General features: G+C 38.8%; 1 protein-coding gene across 1 annotated transcript in view; it reads left to right on the top strand.

Moving 5' to 3' along the window:
• mid2 (midline 2) overlaps window positions 1-15,081 on the top strand; it is a 230,590-nt gene continuing 215,509 nt past the window's right edge. The window contains exon 1 of the mRNA XM_084719044.1: window positions 1-104. The gene's annotated coding sequence lies outside the window, so the exon portion shown is untranslated. The remainder of the gene's footprint in view (window positions 105-15,081) is intronic.

The raw sequence follows: 15,081 nt of genomic DNA, 5'->3' as shown, positions 1-15,081 counted from the left end.
TCACTTCAGCTGTACTGGTTTTGGCTGCAACGCTGTTTTCTGCTGAAGCTCCGGGAGTGTTTTGTGAACTGGAGATCTTCACCCATCCTCACATCAGCACAGGGGTGAGTAGATATTGAGTGAAATTTCATTTTTGGGTGAACTGTCGCTTTAACTGTCCTTTCTTGCTATTACAGTAATATTTTCATATTTTATTATTACTTCAATTCTTTTCAGAACAGATTTCTTTGTTAGTTAGCCTAGTTCTTGTCACATCTTCTGTGTAGCCTGTTTGGTATGACTAGCTAAGCTAGCTAACACTGACTAATGCTGTCTAGTTACATAAAAGAATGATGTGAGTGAAGCATATTCATGGTAACTGAAGTGCACATGTGCTGTATTATGACAGTCACTGCCATGAAAGCTCTACACCATCTTAGTGAGTGAATGAACTCAATTCGATGCCAAATGGAGAGTAAAAAGTTACCCGGTGCTGTGTGAATGTGAACGCTGGACACTTCTTACCCTCAACATGAAGTCCAGCTGCAAATGTACACTGCTATGTGCAGATGGACATTTTCACGTAGTGTTGTGAGACAGATCCTCAACATGGCTGTGTGAACTTATCACATCTATCTGTCAGTTAAAGTAAGGTCGATGGAGAAGTTATGTGAGCAACCTTAAAAGCTCCCACAGAGTTCATTGTAAAAACACTGGACTGGTCAGTCACTGACTTCAGTCAAAGCAAGACAGTCCTGCAAAATAGAAATTTGTGTAGTCTTTAAAAGAATTTTAAAGCTTTTACTAAACACATTTTCAAAAAGAAAAAGGCTTCTTAAGCTGCAAGATCATTAAGATCATTTCACTTGTCTGTGCACAATACATATATATTTATATGCAAGACAATATTCCAAAGAATTGCACTTTAAAGACAGAACTTTCTGCAAACCAGTGAAAGATGTATCTCCTGCAAAGTGCATGCATTTATTAAAGTTTACTTTGCTGGAAAGCAGAAAGTTGACCCAGTTAAGTGAGGACAAAGTTCAACTGTGTCCAAGTGTACAGAACGAGTATACTCAAACTATACGAACTTTGATTTGTCTGTATTGGTGTTATCTTATCGCAGGCATTACAGATTTGATTTTCTTTATCAATTCAGCTGTAGAGTCATTATGATTATAACCCAGTGTTCAAGCCAAAGTTGCCAGACATGTGTCTCATGCTGCCCCTCTTTGGCAGGCATTGAAACAACATTAATGATCAGTGTGTTGAGAAATGAAACATGCAGGATATGTGGGTCAGGTTGGGATGCATTAGAGACGGGCAAAGGTTTATTTTGTTGACACTGGTACATTAACATATATAGGTCTGTCACATTTAAAGGGCAGGGCAAACAGTACAAATGGACAGAACGTACAGTACACAGAAGATTGTACGATATCTGATTATGAATGGATGTATATGATTAAAGGGGCAGTAACCAATTCTGGAGACAGATGGCTCATTGTTGAGTCCCATTCCCAGGTCATGAAATACTAACATTTTGTGAATGAGCTGTGATTGGCTAAATTTTCTAAAACCTGAAAGTGTGACAAGTTAAAAAATCAATAATGCACTCACAGTCTGGAACAAGTTAAAACTACAGTAACTCCATGCTCTGTCATAAAGCTGTGGTGAAGTTAAAAAGATAAGCATTCTTGAGGGTTGATTAAAACATTAAAGTCATTCAAAATAGTTAGAATCTGTCAAACATATTTTAAGAAAGGATAGAATTCTATAATTCTTCATTATTTTGCACAGTTTACATTATTTTTATTGTTTAATTCAAGCTGTAATAATATTAAATTGTGATCTACAGAGGGCTCTTAACCTGATCTTAATAAGATTAATTGCTTCTGTCTCCAGAACCAGCCATGTACATACTTATCAACCTCGAGACCTCGAAAATAGTAGGATTTCAAAACCAAAAAATATAAGTTTCAAATACTTTGTGTTTCAGTGACTTTTATAGCATGAATATAACAAACTAATACATACACTCCAACAGCCTTTTTATGTTAAATACTTTTAATTTTACTTTTAATTCTCAGGAAAGAACACAGAATAAGTTACCAAAGGCAATATTCATTAGTCTGCTTTCATTCGTTTATTTTTTGCCCTGCCCCTAAAAGAAATCTGACATTGCAGATTTTACAAAATGCGCGCCCTCCTTTCTCCTTTCCAGGAAGTCTGATTTGGTGTAGCTGTATTGTTCTCCAGGTGGATACAATAGATGACTGGAGTCATGTTATCTTCCTCATTGGAGTGAAGTTCTTGGAGAGGAAACACCACAATATCACCCTTGTGCTTATTTCTCCCCATTCAGGGCCGTAAAAAAAAAGAGCCAAGAGGAGGCCAAGAAGTCTAGTTTTCTCTCAGACCACTTGAATTACATTATTACATTATTAATGAACTTTCGCTCATACAGCGACATCAAGAATAAACTTTCTCCCCCAGATTTAAATGAATGTATGCACGCTGTAAGAAAAAATATCAAATGTTTTGTTGCTGGGTTTCCATGGAACAACATAAAACCAGCAAACCCCATAATAATGTGCTGTATAGGTTGTCACAGTGAATCATGTTCATTAGACTTTGTTTGAGTAACACCAGTGTACCGGCACTAGAGGGCAGTGAAAGCAAACAGAAGATTCTTACACGCCTCAGTATCACACAGCTACAGCTGCATGAGAATTTGAATTTGTATCCGTCTGTGTGAACACAGTGTTAGGGTGAGAGGCCCCCCGTCCCATTTTTATTGTTTGTAACACATGCTGGAGTGTGCTTGTGTTTGTGTGCGTATTAGTGTGTAGGAGTTGCTCAGGGTGCTGCAGCTTGATTACAGCTTTTTCTACGAGTGTGAAAATATCTTGTTTTTCCTCTACATGTCCCACTGTGGTGGCAGCAAACAATTTGTGCCCATCATCGTGCTCAACCAAGCTTAGCGTTTCTGTTTACGATTTGGTTGTTTTGGTGCATTGCAATACAAATGAGAGCAATGTAGGTGGAGGGAATAATGAAGATGCACTGCGAAACGAGAAAAGGAAAAGGAATACATACAAATGCAAAAAAGAAAAATATCTTTTGAGGTTTTCATACCAGGAAAATGTGATTTATTTAACTAATTTACATTTGTTTTTCAAGTGTTAGAACAAGCCTAACAGATGAAAGCCATTATGCATTCATGCACAGCATTGATTTGACAGACGTTTGCTGGGGAACTAAATGTAAACAAGCACAAAATGTTCTGAATATGACGTAAATATTTGATCAAATTTAATATGAACAGCTTTGAAAAGTTACAGCTAAACAGACTGTGGTAAATATCTATCAAAATCATTGCTGGGTGTTCCAGTACACCTATCATTTTACAATGAGACAGCCAAATAACATACACAATTTACAAAATTCACACTATTTTTTCTTCTTTTATATTTTGTATTTTAGTGTTCTGCAGATGAGTAAAGAGCCAGTCTTTCACACTGTGGCTATCATTGTGCATCATTTCTTCACTGCTGCTCTCTCCCATGTGTATTTGATCCTCTGCCTCAGGCTGTGATTGGCCGAGACATTGGGGCCAGGCAGGCCCAAATCCTCCCATTGGCTGGCAAGATATGGCACATAATCCTAAGCCTCTCTCTCACCCTCTGAGGATTAAATTTGCTGTCCAGTCATCTTTAAGAAGTTTGCCCCGCTGGATTGTGAAAAAGTGAAGCACAAACTCTTTACAGGCAATCTCTCATCACAGGAACATGCAGCGCCGAGCTCCAAGTGGTGAGCATTAGTTGGCTGTGAAGGAGATTCAGGCCACGAGTTAAGCCAGGGAAGTAATTACCGTTGTCAGGAAACAGAGGTCTGAACTGTCAAGGCTTGGGCTCATGCACTCCAGCACTTTCCCGTACCATCTCCTTTGCTATTCAACTTCTAACCAAGGCTTTCACTCTTTTTTCTTTTTTTTCTTGAACATATCTTCCGTTCTGCCTCTGTCTGTCTTCCTGGCTGAGGAAACCTGTATTGACTCAGTGTCAGTACCTACCACTGTTTGCCCTCAGCTTTGTTTTAGCTTGCTTTCTATCAGAACCCAGGGTTTATTCACCATGTCTCTCTCATTACTTTCAGTGGAATGGCCATGTCTAATTTTATGGTGGCTCATATGAAAAATGTTGTTTGTGGGCCCCTGTTTTGTGAAACTTCAGCAGGCAGGATTCCAGACTAGTTCATTTACTATTTAAATGTGTCAGTCACTTTCAGAGGGAAAAAGGCTGTAACTCTTTTTTTTTTTTTTTTTTTTCTCAAATTCAAATCAAACATCTCAAGTTGACCCCAGCAACTTAAACCCGCAGAAAACTGTAGGAAACACTGGGGCTCCCGTTCATCAAAACACTTTACAGAATCTGCAATATCACATCTGCCAAATCTGCATAGATGAGACAGATGTAACGTTTCCTTAAAATGTTTATTTTAATTAGTTTTTAACTGGTTATGAAGCAGTTTTTATTTAATACTGATGCCTCTTTATGACTTACATAAGAAAATAAGACCCATAAGTGAAAAGATTGGTCTCTTAATGCTCACCAAGTCAGATTCTCTGTGTAATCAGATGAAATGAGCCTGTGTTTACATTTTACCAGGCAAAGTTACAATAAGTAGTACTTTAGCCAGTTAAAAAGAAGCAGGAGGATATTTTAATTTAGAACATTTTATTTTTATGTGATATTTGCTACTGCTTTTGTCCACGGGGGCCTCCAAAATTAACACAATATGAAAACTGGTAAGACTTTCAATTATTTACGACACAATACGATACGATTTTATACAATACAATATAACATGACACAACACTGTACAACACATTCAGCACAACATGATATAATATGACACAATACAGCTTTATTGTCAGTATACACTGAAATACATTTTGCATCCCTGGGCATCCCGTTCAGAAGATTACACACTAATTCAGTTCACACATGACACTTTGCACAAACATACAAAAACTCAACAAACAACTCAACAGATCTTAGTGAGTTGCACACTGAGTTTAGCAGTGTTCTGCCACTTGTTCATAGAAATGTAGAGGAACTGTCTTTGTCTGCTGCTGCTGCCCCCTTATTAGACCTGAAGTGATTAAATTATATTACTAGATATCCTTTGATGCTTTTTTGCAAACTCTGGATTTAGAAAAAGCTTCTCAGTGACAGATGCTGTAGAAGCCTTTGAGCTCAGGTTAAATACAGCATTTGGACCAAACATGGGAACGAGTTATATAAAATAGGACTCATGGAGGATTGCTGATGTAATAGACTGATTGCTGTGAATGAAGCACGATCTCCATAAATCCATAATGTAGGCGTGGAATATATTTTCAGAGCCTTACATGAATAAAACATGATAAAATATGAAATACGAGAAGCCAAAAGTCTTAAGAACCTGATCGAAATTCTGGCCCAAAAAAAGAAAAAAAAAAAAGAAAGAAAGTATTTAAGCGTTCCTATTTATGATTCACTTGTCCCTGCAGTCGGTGTTTGAAGTGCTGCTTCTTTGATTTATATGCTTGATCTCCTCACTACATTTGTCTCCAGCTTATTTGAAGTTCAAACAGATCAGTGCTTAGCAGCCAATGTACTTTCAACAGCAGCACTTAGGTACTGCTTATAACAATCTCATAGTGAGGACATTATTTCATTATATGGTCTTGTTATTTTTTGGGGGGGTGGGGGTTTACAAGTAAATATGAACTTGTGTTGCAGCCGAACGGTAATTAATAATGTGCTTGACACTAAATGAGGACATGTTTTACCAGGCTGATATTTTTTTTGGAAAAGTATTCTGAGTGGGAAGAAATAAATTAAGGAAGACTGATCTTGTTGTTGGTGCCAGTGGAACTTCTTAAAGTCAGAGCTATACAGGGACTCCTCTCACCTTGTCTGGATAACACCTCTTTAACTTCAAACTGCCTGCAAATCCAATTATGGAAGTTTTATTAGTATGCATGACACCTTGATTGGAGGGCTTTAGGCATTTCTGAGAATAAAACTTGAGGTGTTGATTAATATGAAAACGCTTTAACAACATTCATATCGGCATATGCTCGTAATCATCCTGCTGTGCCTGTGTGCAGGAATGTATCACGAAATGGAGCAAAATGGGAATAGCAATCAATAAAATATTGATTATCTTTAATGGAGGCAAAATAAATGAAGCAGCTGCAGCCAAAAGCATGCAATGAAAGATCTGCCACATCTTGTATTTGTCTAATTTTACGCAGTCTAGAGAGATCAGTTCCATACCGTGCATAAGAGTCCTGATATCTGATCCATTTTATCATCTTATCCAAACAAGCCTTAAACAGGCACACACAAAAACACATTAAAATTGTCTTCTGAAATCTGTTGTGGGCATAAATTATAAAGCTACTGTATATACTGTGTTTCAGAGGCTCAATAAATACCAGCTGGTTACTTTCAGTTATAATCACAGCGTATGAACATGTTAGAATGCACCTATGATCCCCCAAAACTTGATGAATTAATAAATCCTGAGAGAGTTGATCAGTTTACTGCTCTAGTAGATATGCTGTTTTTATGTTTTGTCAGATCAAAATATTATCAGTCATATTACCAGTCTACCAGTCAGTGGAGTTTAGGCAAGGAAGAAAGGTAGGATTAGTTTTAGACAGTTAAATCTTTGGTTATGTTTAGGTTTGACTTGAAAATTAAGGCTTAGACCTGTTTGCAGCAATAAAGATTAATTTAATCTCAGATTACTTCTAATCAGAGTTTAATCTAGGTTTAAAATGATTGAATGTATATTCAAAATAAAGATGAGCTCTGTTGCATAATTAAAAACATTTAATAAATCCAGGTTTATTGATGTATTCCAAAATTAAATAGAATTTAATCAATATGGAGATACCTACTTACCCAAATTAAAATAAACAGATAACATTGTGTGCTGTCAGGATGTAGTAAGTGGAAGGGGGTAGGGTGGGGAGCGGGGACTTTCAGGAACTTTCAGCTGCTCTGTATTCCTTAACAAAATGTTACAATGTTTGCTAGCTAGCTGAAGTATGTAAAAAAAAAATTTACGTTGTTCATTTCCTAGCTATAAAGTTAGCTAGCCTAGTTAGACAATTCATGGCCGGCAGAGAAGCTCCCATTAATCTTCCTGTCTTGATTAATTTAGCAATATGGCCAAATATTTGAAGATTAAACAGATTAAACAGAACATAAATGAACATAGAGATTGCCTGGCATCAACTGGGAGACTTAAATGGATCAACTAGAGAAACTTGGGACAGACAGTTGGGTTTAGTGTGCCCCTTAACTTTCTACGAGGAACTTGATAATTTTGCACAGTCCATCCCAAAAAGGAAGCCATTTTAAAAGTTAAACCTGTAAAGTTTAAAGTCAATACTGGGCTAATTAGGTTTATAAATGAATCCTTGTTAGCGCAGCCCAGCCTAGACTTAAAGTTTTGGTCATGTTTCAATAAGAAAGAAAAATACCTACTCATAGAAGATCTATTATGAGTTGGGGAATTAAAACTTGGCCACCAGAGTCAGAGACCACTCCCACCCATTTATGTGTGACTGCATTTAAAATGGAAATGGCAGGAGCACTTTCCCTGATTGACCAGCGTTAGTGGCCTGCTTGAGAGGAGGGTTCTGCCGCTCACTGTTGTCCTTGTGGATCAGTATTGATTGGTCCTGTCTGGCTTTTTAAAGCCCACCTCCTCTGGGTTAATTATAGCCGTCACTAGAGAATTAGAACAATGGGCATGTTTATTTACAACTTTACAAATTCATTTGTTTTCTACGTGAGCGATGAGGGAGATGTGGGTAAAAATGGATTTAAAAACAATCCGGGCGGCCTGAAACAGCAGCTCTGCCTCTGGAAGCTGCCGTGTTGTCACAGTGTAGTGACTGATTGACGCTGCTGATGAATGCGCATTTACTTGCTCCTGGCTAGTTGTGGCACTCAGCATTTGTTTGGCCAGTCAGAGAGGATGTGTGTCCCTAGTGGCTGGTTGAGAGGGAACATACCAGCAATCAATGTCCATTGCTCAGTCATTATTTCTTTTTAGGTCATTAATATGGTGATGCATCAACATTTTAGAGTAATTAAGGCATGAAGAATTTGGTGCCACTGACTAAGCCCCTCACAGTGGAAGCACTAATCCAGGGTTTGCAGCTACGTCTACTTGGCCACATTCTCTGACACTGAAATACTTGAGTAATTAAGATTGGGCTGTGTCTTGCATTTCAATTTTTACACACACACACAAAAAAATCCTCCCTAGAGTAATTCCCTCAAGCCCACAACTGAAATGTAACCTTCTGCTCTACGCAGCAGAATTGTATCTATGTGACAGGATAAAAAAAGATGCTGGAGAACACAACGCAGCTACAGGGCCCTGTCACTCACTGTTAATTAAATCCCATCGGTTGTTCCGTGGAGAGGTCCTTATCTTTTTTGGACAAACACCATTAGACCAAGCGCGCCGGTAACAGCAGGTGGCCTCAAGTCCATCTACTTGCACAGTCACTCAGTATTTTCCAAAGGAATCCTCACAATTAAATTTTGTTTTTCTCATTTGCTTTGGTGTCTAATGAATCGTCAGGTCATCGAAAGACGAGAGGCAGCCTGCCCGCAGCTGTTGTTAATAGAAACAGAGTTTTGTATAATTCCTCTGCCTTTTAAACTATATTTGGACAACATTAATTGTGAAGGGCTTTTGTACTTTGTGTGTGTGTGTGTGTGTGTGTGTATTGCACATTTGAAGGGAGCGAGTTCTCATTGTTCAGTTCATCCAGAGAAAAAAAATATATTGTTTAATCTCACAGCCGAAAGAACATAAAGGAAAATACAATTAAGCTTTATAGGGGAACTGTATTCAGTAACACAGTGAAGGCTTTAGGGGCCCATTAAGGATTCTTTTTGTATTTTGCAAAGTCCAAATGTTAAGAATAAAGTTTGAATATCATGCAGTGAATAAAGACAAAATGGTTTTTTAACTTTATTCTCAACATTTTGATTTTACTCTCAAAATGCAAAAAAAAAAAAAAAAAAATCTTTCAGTAATTTTTGCCTTTTATGCCCAGCCCTAAATCTTTCCTGCACATTTTACAATAGCCCACAGTAGTGTCTTGGAAACCAATGACTCATAACTTCCTTTGACTTGAGCCTTTTGACTTGAAAACACTGGTACCTTGCACCAAGCCCAAAGAATAAAGAAGTACACTATTTAAAAAGTATTTTCCCTTCATTTGCTGGATCAACAAATGTTAACACTATTCATTCTCAGCAGTCAGTACAGATCCACTCTGTTTGAATCAATCTGACAGCATCCAATAGTGGCAGGAGAGAACGATGAAGAACTTATGTTACATTTCTGAGACCAAATATAATTTCACTTGCTTAAAAAAACCTGCCAAGTGGTTAACAAAAACTAAGTGCAGCATGCAAAACATGGTTGAAAATTAAAGACACAGATGCATCCACTTCCAACTTCGCTTGACATTTAATGTTACACAAAGAATGGTAAATCAAGGCTCTGTTGTTAAAGTGGTATTTAATTTATTGAAGGGCAGATTATTTGTTTAGGACTTGCAGCTCAGAGTTTGGGACTTGGGGACTTTACTTGGAACTTGTCAGTGATGACTTGGGATTGGAAGAGTAAAGACCTGAGACTTGTGACCTCTGCTTTTTTGTGTACCATATTAACCTTATATTATATACTGTCAGAATGCCTTAGTTTTTAAAAGTGTTCAGACATTAAAACTTAGGAAACTTAGGAAAAGGAAATAGTGACTTGATTTTTAGTCATTACTTGGAAGGACTAGTGAAACACTGACCAGACATCAGTCTCTGTGTATCTCTCTTTTCCTGTATACTGGAAGTCTCCCTTGAGTCTGATTGCTAAAATAACCGGCTCCTCTAATCAAATCCTGCCCTGGATAATTTACTTCAATTTGTAATTCACTAAGTGAATTTGGAGAAGAAATATTGTGATAGGAAGGAGCAGCCTGAACATGCTCTCTGGGGTAATCTAGCTTGTATAGTGGCTATTGCTTCTAGGCCTCAAGTGGTAAAAACACACTTTGATTTTTCTTTTACACGTTTATTCATCACAGTGCATCATCAAAATGTCTCTGTAAGATTCTCCTAAAGATTCAAGACACATGGGACTTGTTTTCAATTAGTAGTTCAGTTTGAGTTTTTCAGTGAAGTCATGCATCACATCAGAGTAGGATATGCATCCTGATAGGTGTCAGAAACAAATTATGCACTTTCCTTGGATGAGCTGTGAGTTTACATGCACTGAATGCATTATGTAGGATGTTTTTCAGGATTCTTTCATTTTCTTGTAAGTTGACACCAGGACAACTTCTACTTTGTTTCTCATCCCTCAAGTGATATGGAATTTTCCGTAACTTCCATATGCTGCAAGTTAAACATGTCAGTGAAATGTTATATGTCCTTAGAGGAGCCAGAATCCCTTTGAAAGGCCGAGCATGAAAATCCCAATACTGTATAAGTGTGACAACATCCTCACCTCTCACCTGTCTCCCTGTGTGGCTCGACTTCTACCAGGCTAACTTTAGTAACTGAACTGGTGTATGTTTCCACAGATGCCACTTCCGGAGGGGCTGTATGGGGGGGGGTTGGTGGGAGAGGGTGTCTTAGAGATCAAAGGTCAAGACAACTGTGACGGGCTGCCAACTGTGAAACTGTGTCTGGGTGCTGGGTTAGTTGACTTTGAAAGCAAATAAAATGTCATATCTAAAAAAGCAGGATCATACAGATAGTTTAGCTAGTGAATAAGGCTGCATGATTAGTGCATTCGAAAGAGTATGTCCATGAGTATTAGAGTACATGCATGGGTTTTATGGATTTGGCTTCTCTGTGTACATATGGAGGAAGAGAAGTGCTGCTGGGTCACCCAGTGTGACAGAGAAACTATTTGAGGCCTCAGCCTTTGATGTCTGTCCAGCAACACAGCGTGATCTTCTTCTGTGGGCTGTTGGTTTGCTGGTGGTGTGCTGGCAAACAACATTTCTGTGCAGCCCTCTCATTTCCAATCACATTCAAACTGAAGCTCGCAAAGAATTTCTGCTCTTTTCGTGTTTCATTTTCTCTGCCAGTAAGTTGCTGGCACTCACGAAGAAATCTCATTGAAGTCACACTTCATTTACTGTAAATTGATGAGAAGCTTACAAAAGCCGAACATCTTTCTAAAAATGTAACTGTCTCTTCTTTTACTTTGTTTGTTGAAGCCCTTTTTTATTTCAAAACTTTAAAGGCATCTTCCATCTTTTTAAAAAATATTATTTGCTAAATTGTGATCCCTTACAACAATTACGTGTCCAAAAAAAGGGGGGGGGGAGTATCATACTGCTTAAGAATATTTTCATTATATCTGCTTGCAGTTATTATCTCTGCCAGGCCTCGGGGAGATCATGTGATAGGTTGTGTGTGTGTGTCTGTGCGTGTGTGACCAACAGGGCTGGATCTACTGTCCATGTCTGCAGCTAATCTCACATATTAGTGGACCAATCGGCCTAATAGTTTTACTGGAGCATTCAAGGTCTGCTAGTAAATCAATGCAATGTCTTCAAAATCCACTATTACTCACTTCTGAACACTGAACCAATTGTCATGACATTTGGTTTGTTATAAAAGTGAGAAATAGAACATGATAGTGTGGTGGCATTGCAGTAGGTGCTTCACCACCTGTTTCCAGGCAAAGATCTGTACTGACCTGTTCTAGTTTGTTCATGTGCTTTACAGATTGACTCTTGTGATAAAGATGTACCTCTGCTTACCCTTCGTATCTCCCTCTGAGCCTTGTCTCCTGGTCATGCCCCAGGCCAGCTGATCCTGTGGCCAGCTGGAGGCAGGCAGTCCCTCTTGGAGGACTGACAGTTTGGGAGATTGTTTGGGAGTCATGACAACGAGCGGCCATGACCCTCAGGTTTGGGCAGTGAGAGATGGTCTCCATTAAAAGCCTGTGGGTCCACTAAGTGGGAATGGTGTGGGAAAGAGAAGGTTGGGCAGTCCAGGGCAGACGAGGCGAGCCGCCAGGGAGTTCAAGTTAATGTGCTGTCACTTTGTACCTGCCTCTCTGAGCTCTCACAACCAAACCACTAACAACCAGTGCTCTTTTCCAGCACTGGGCTAAACACCCTGCTGCAGCATTGACTGTTCCAGTCCACATACACACTGCATCTTTTCGCAAGCACCTTATCGCTTGCAGCATAATCTGGGTGTATTGATATCCTATAGGCTCTATGCTTCACTGGAAATGAGTGTACAGCACAATTGAGTGCATTTTCCCACATCCATTTCCTTTCCCCACACCATATACTCTTTCAGCTTGATGATAGCACGGCACACAAAAGCACAGATGTCACATTGGCCATTGTTTTGTCCACATTGATGACCACTCTAATGTACACTGCCTGCCAAGGAGCCATGCAGTCAGAAATTTGTATGAAATAGGATTGTCGCACTACATCAAAAGCATGCAGCTGTATTGTATTTTCAGCTTTTTCTCTGTGTTTTTGGAGAGGAGACCAGGTTTGTTTGAGAACAGAGAGCAAAATGAAAGAGACACACACAGCAGACGCCAAAGTTGATCTTAAATCAAGCAGCACAATATTGCAACACTTGCTTTTCTTTTCAGATTAGGTTGCAGGAACTGGCAAGTTTGCCATCTAAAATGTAAACACACTGAAGAAATATTACGGGTTCATGTGGAAGTGAACATGACTTTTCCTTTTCTTTTTGCTGCAGAGCCACTGCCTCATTTTTGCATTAGAACTGATATAGTATATTTCTGAGGCTGACATTTGTTTTTCCTTAATTTGAAGAGAGCGCTTCACTCACACTTTCCCCTAAAGTGATTTTTACACACGCATCATTTCAGAAATTACCAGTCAGTCATTTTCCTTTCCTCTGTGGGGTCTAGGTTTTCATGTGGATTTACTTTTCTTTTTCTCTGTGTCAGATGTGCGGCAAAAAACATGCATATTCAGTGGATGAAATTGCTCATGTTGATTAAATTCCTCCCAGGAGAGAACGTCCTGGAGTTCAATCGAACAAAAAAATGTGTTTTTATATTAGATAACCTTCATGTTCAGCGTTTAATGTTGAATTCCATACACATGTACACATGAAGGACATGATTAAACTTGCTATTTCAGTCACTGGAGCTTCATCCATTCTCATTGTCAATGATAATGGAAACAACATGAATATATTCAGACTCTCCCATCTGCTGTGAAGCAGCGTGCCCCATCAACAGTGTGGTAGATGTCTGAATATCAGTTTATACGATTCGTGACTGTAAGCGTTCGTAAAAACGACCCTTTCTAAGTACATCCCCTTTTGGAACCTCGTTCAACTTTCTAATTTCCTATTTCATGTATTTAGATATGCAATGTGCTAAGCCTGTCTGTGTTTAAAAGAAAACCAAATTTTGAAGTTGGTGCTAGGGGGACTTGTAAAAGTGATATCTACTATGATTAACTGTCTAATCCTAAAGCTACAATTTTTAGGGAAAGCTACTCTATGTAACATTTCTGAGTTAAAATATATTAAAAAAAATAGTGACATGTTATATATTTTGTCGTGTACTTACATTATCTCAAATGTTTCCAATATTGTTCAAACAGAGAAATATGTTATTTATTCCAGGTAGCAGTGCATTTCCTGCTAGCTGTTGCTAGCTAGTCTCTGGTTGCTATACCTTCAAAGGGAGTGGGCTTAAGGAAGGAACTCGGGTACACGTGACTAAATGTAACACAAAATTTTAATATTACCTTGTCCATGAACAGTCATGTCAGATAGATTTTCAGCCATGGTTGTTGTTTGAAAGTAAAGATAACAACTCTCATAATCCCAGGTCACTTCACTTATCAAACTACATCTTTTTTATTGTTTTAATGAGAGCACGACCCCAAGCAGCAGAATTTGCATACCTGTTTAAGTTAATATTAGAAAAAAAACATACTTACTTATTTTGCTACATCAATCGTTACCGAACTAGTTACATCTGATAGGTAATGTTATCTAATGTTATCTAATCTACAGCTGTGCATCAGTAGTTAGCTTGCTAGTAAGTTAGGTGGTTAACTAGCTTTTTGCTGACATTAGCTAACTTAAGATGTGGCTATATGTCACTTTACCCAGAAACATATACCTTTTGTAAAAGAAATTATTATCATTCAACATATTTTGGCCCAAAGCATATATTATCCAAGTACAGTAAACGGGAAAAGGGGAAAGCTGACTGAAGTTCCACCATCCAAGTTAGCTCACCTGTTACTGGAGCACAGAGCAAAAAGGGTCAGTTGAAGCCACACAGACACCAATGTGAAATGGTCTGTACTTAATCAAGAAAATCACCTTCTTCCCATCAGTTTGTCTCCAATTCTTTGTCCCTATCTCTCCGTCTTTGTCGCTTGGTGCTCCAGCCGTCGCTTCTGTCTGTCACAACTTGCTGGCATTTTCACCCCTATCTGATTCCATCACACTGAGAGCCAAAGCCTTTAAACCCATTAAATCCCTCCCAATTCAATTTCAGGATGGCGACACTGCCTTGTGGGCCACTGCCAACCCGGACTGTGTTGTAGACAGGGCCCCAAGATAATCACAGACCCCTCCAGGTTCCCCTAATCTGGCGATGCTTCCTGGGCAGGCAGGAGCAGATGCTTGGATATTCTGACATGAGACCACCCCCTCAGGCCTCTGCAGATGGGCAAAGTTTTATCTCGTCCTTATGAGGCTGCTGTCTGTCAGGTGCCTTTATGGAGCGATGGCCTGGGACATTTAATTGGTTTGAGAATTAAATGGAAACACTCTGATCTATAACTACCTCTATGGTTTTCATTCTTCAGATGTAAACAAAACACTTACTTGCTTACTTTACTTGGTACAGGGAGATCTGGCTCCCTGAAATCCTAAAATAACCCTTGGATAGAATGGGATACAATGCTGCAGGCTCAACATGTGAGTGTTTATAGAGATATTATTTTATTATTACTTATTATTTTATAGA

The sequence above is a fragment of the Lutjanus erythropterus genome, chromosome 5 (assembly GCF_056507025.1).
Source record: "Lutjanus erythropterus isolate fLutEry1 chromosome 5, fLutEry1.hap2, whole genome shotgun sequence".
Taxonomy (NCBI): Eukaryota; Metazoa; Chordata; class Actinopteri; order Lutjaniformes; family Lutjanidae; genus Lutjanus; species Lutjanus erythropterus.
This window is presented reverse-complemented; position numbering and strand designations above follow the sequence as displayed.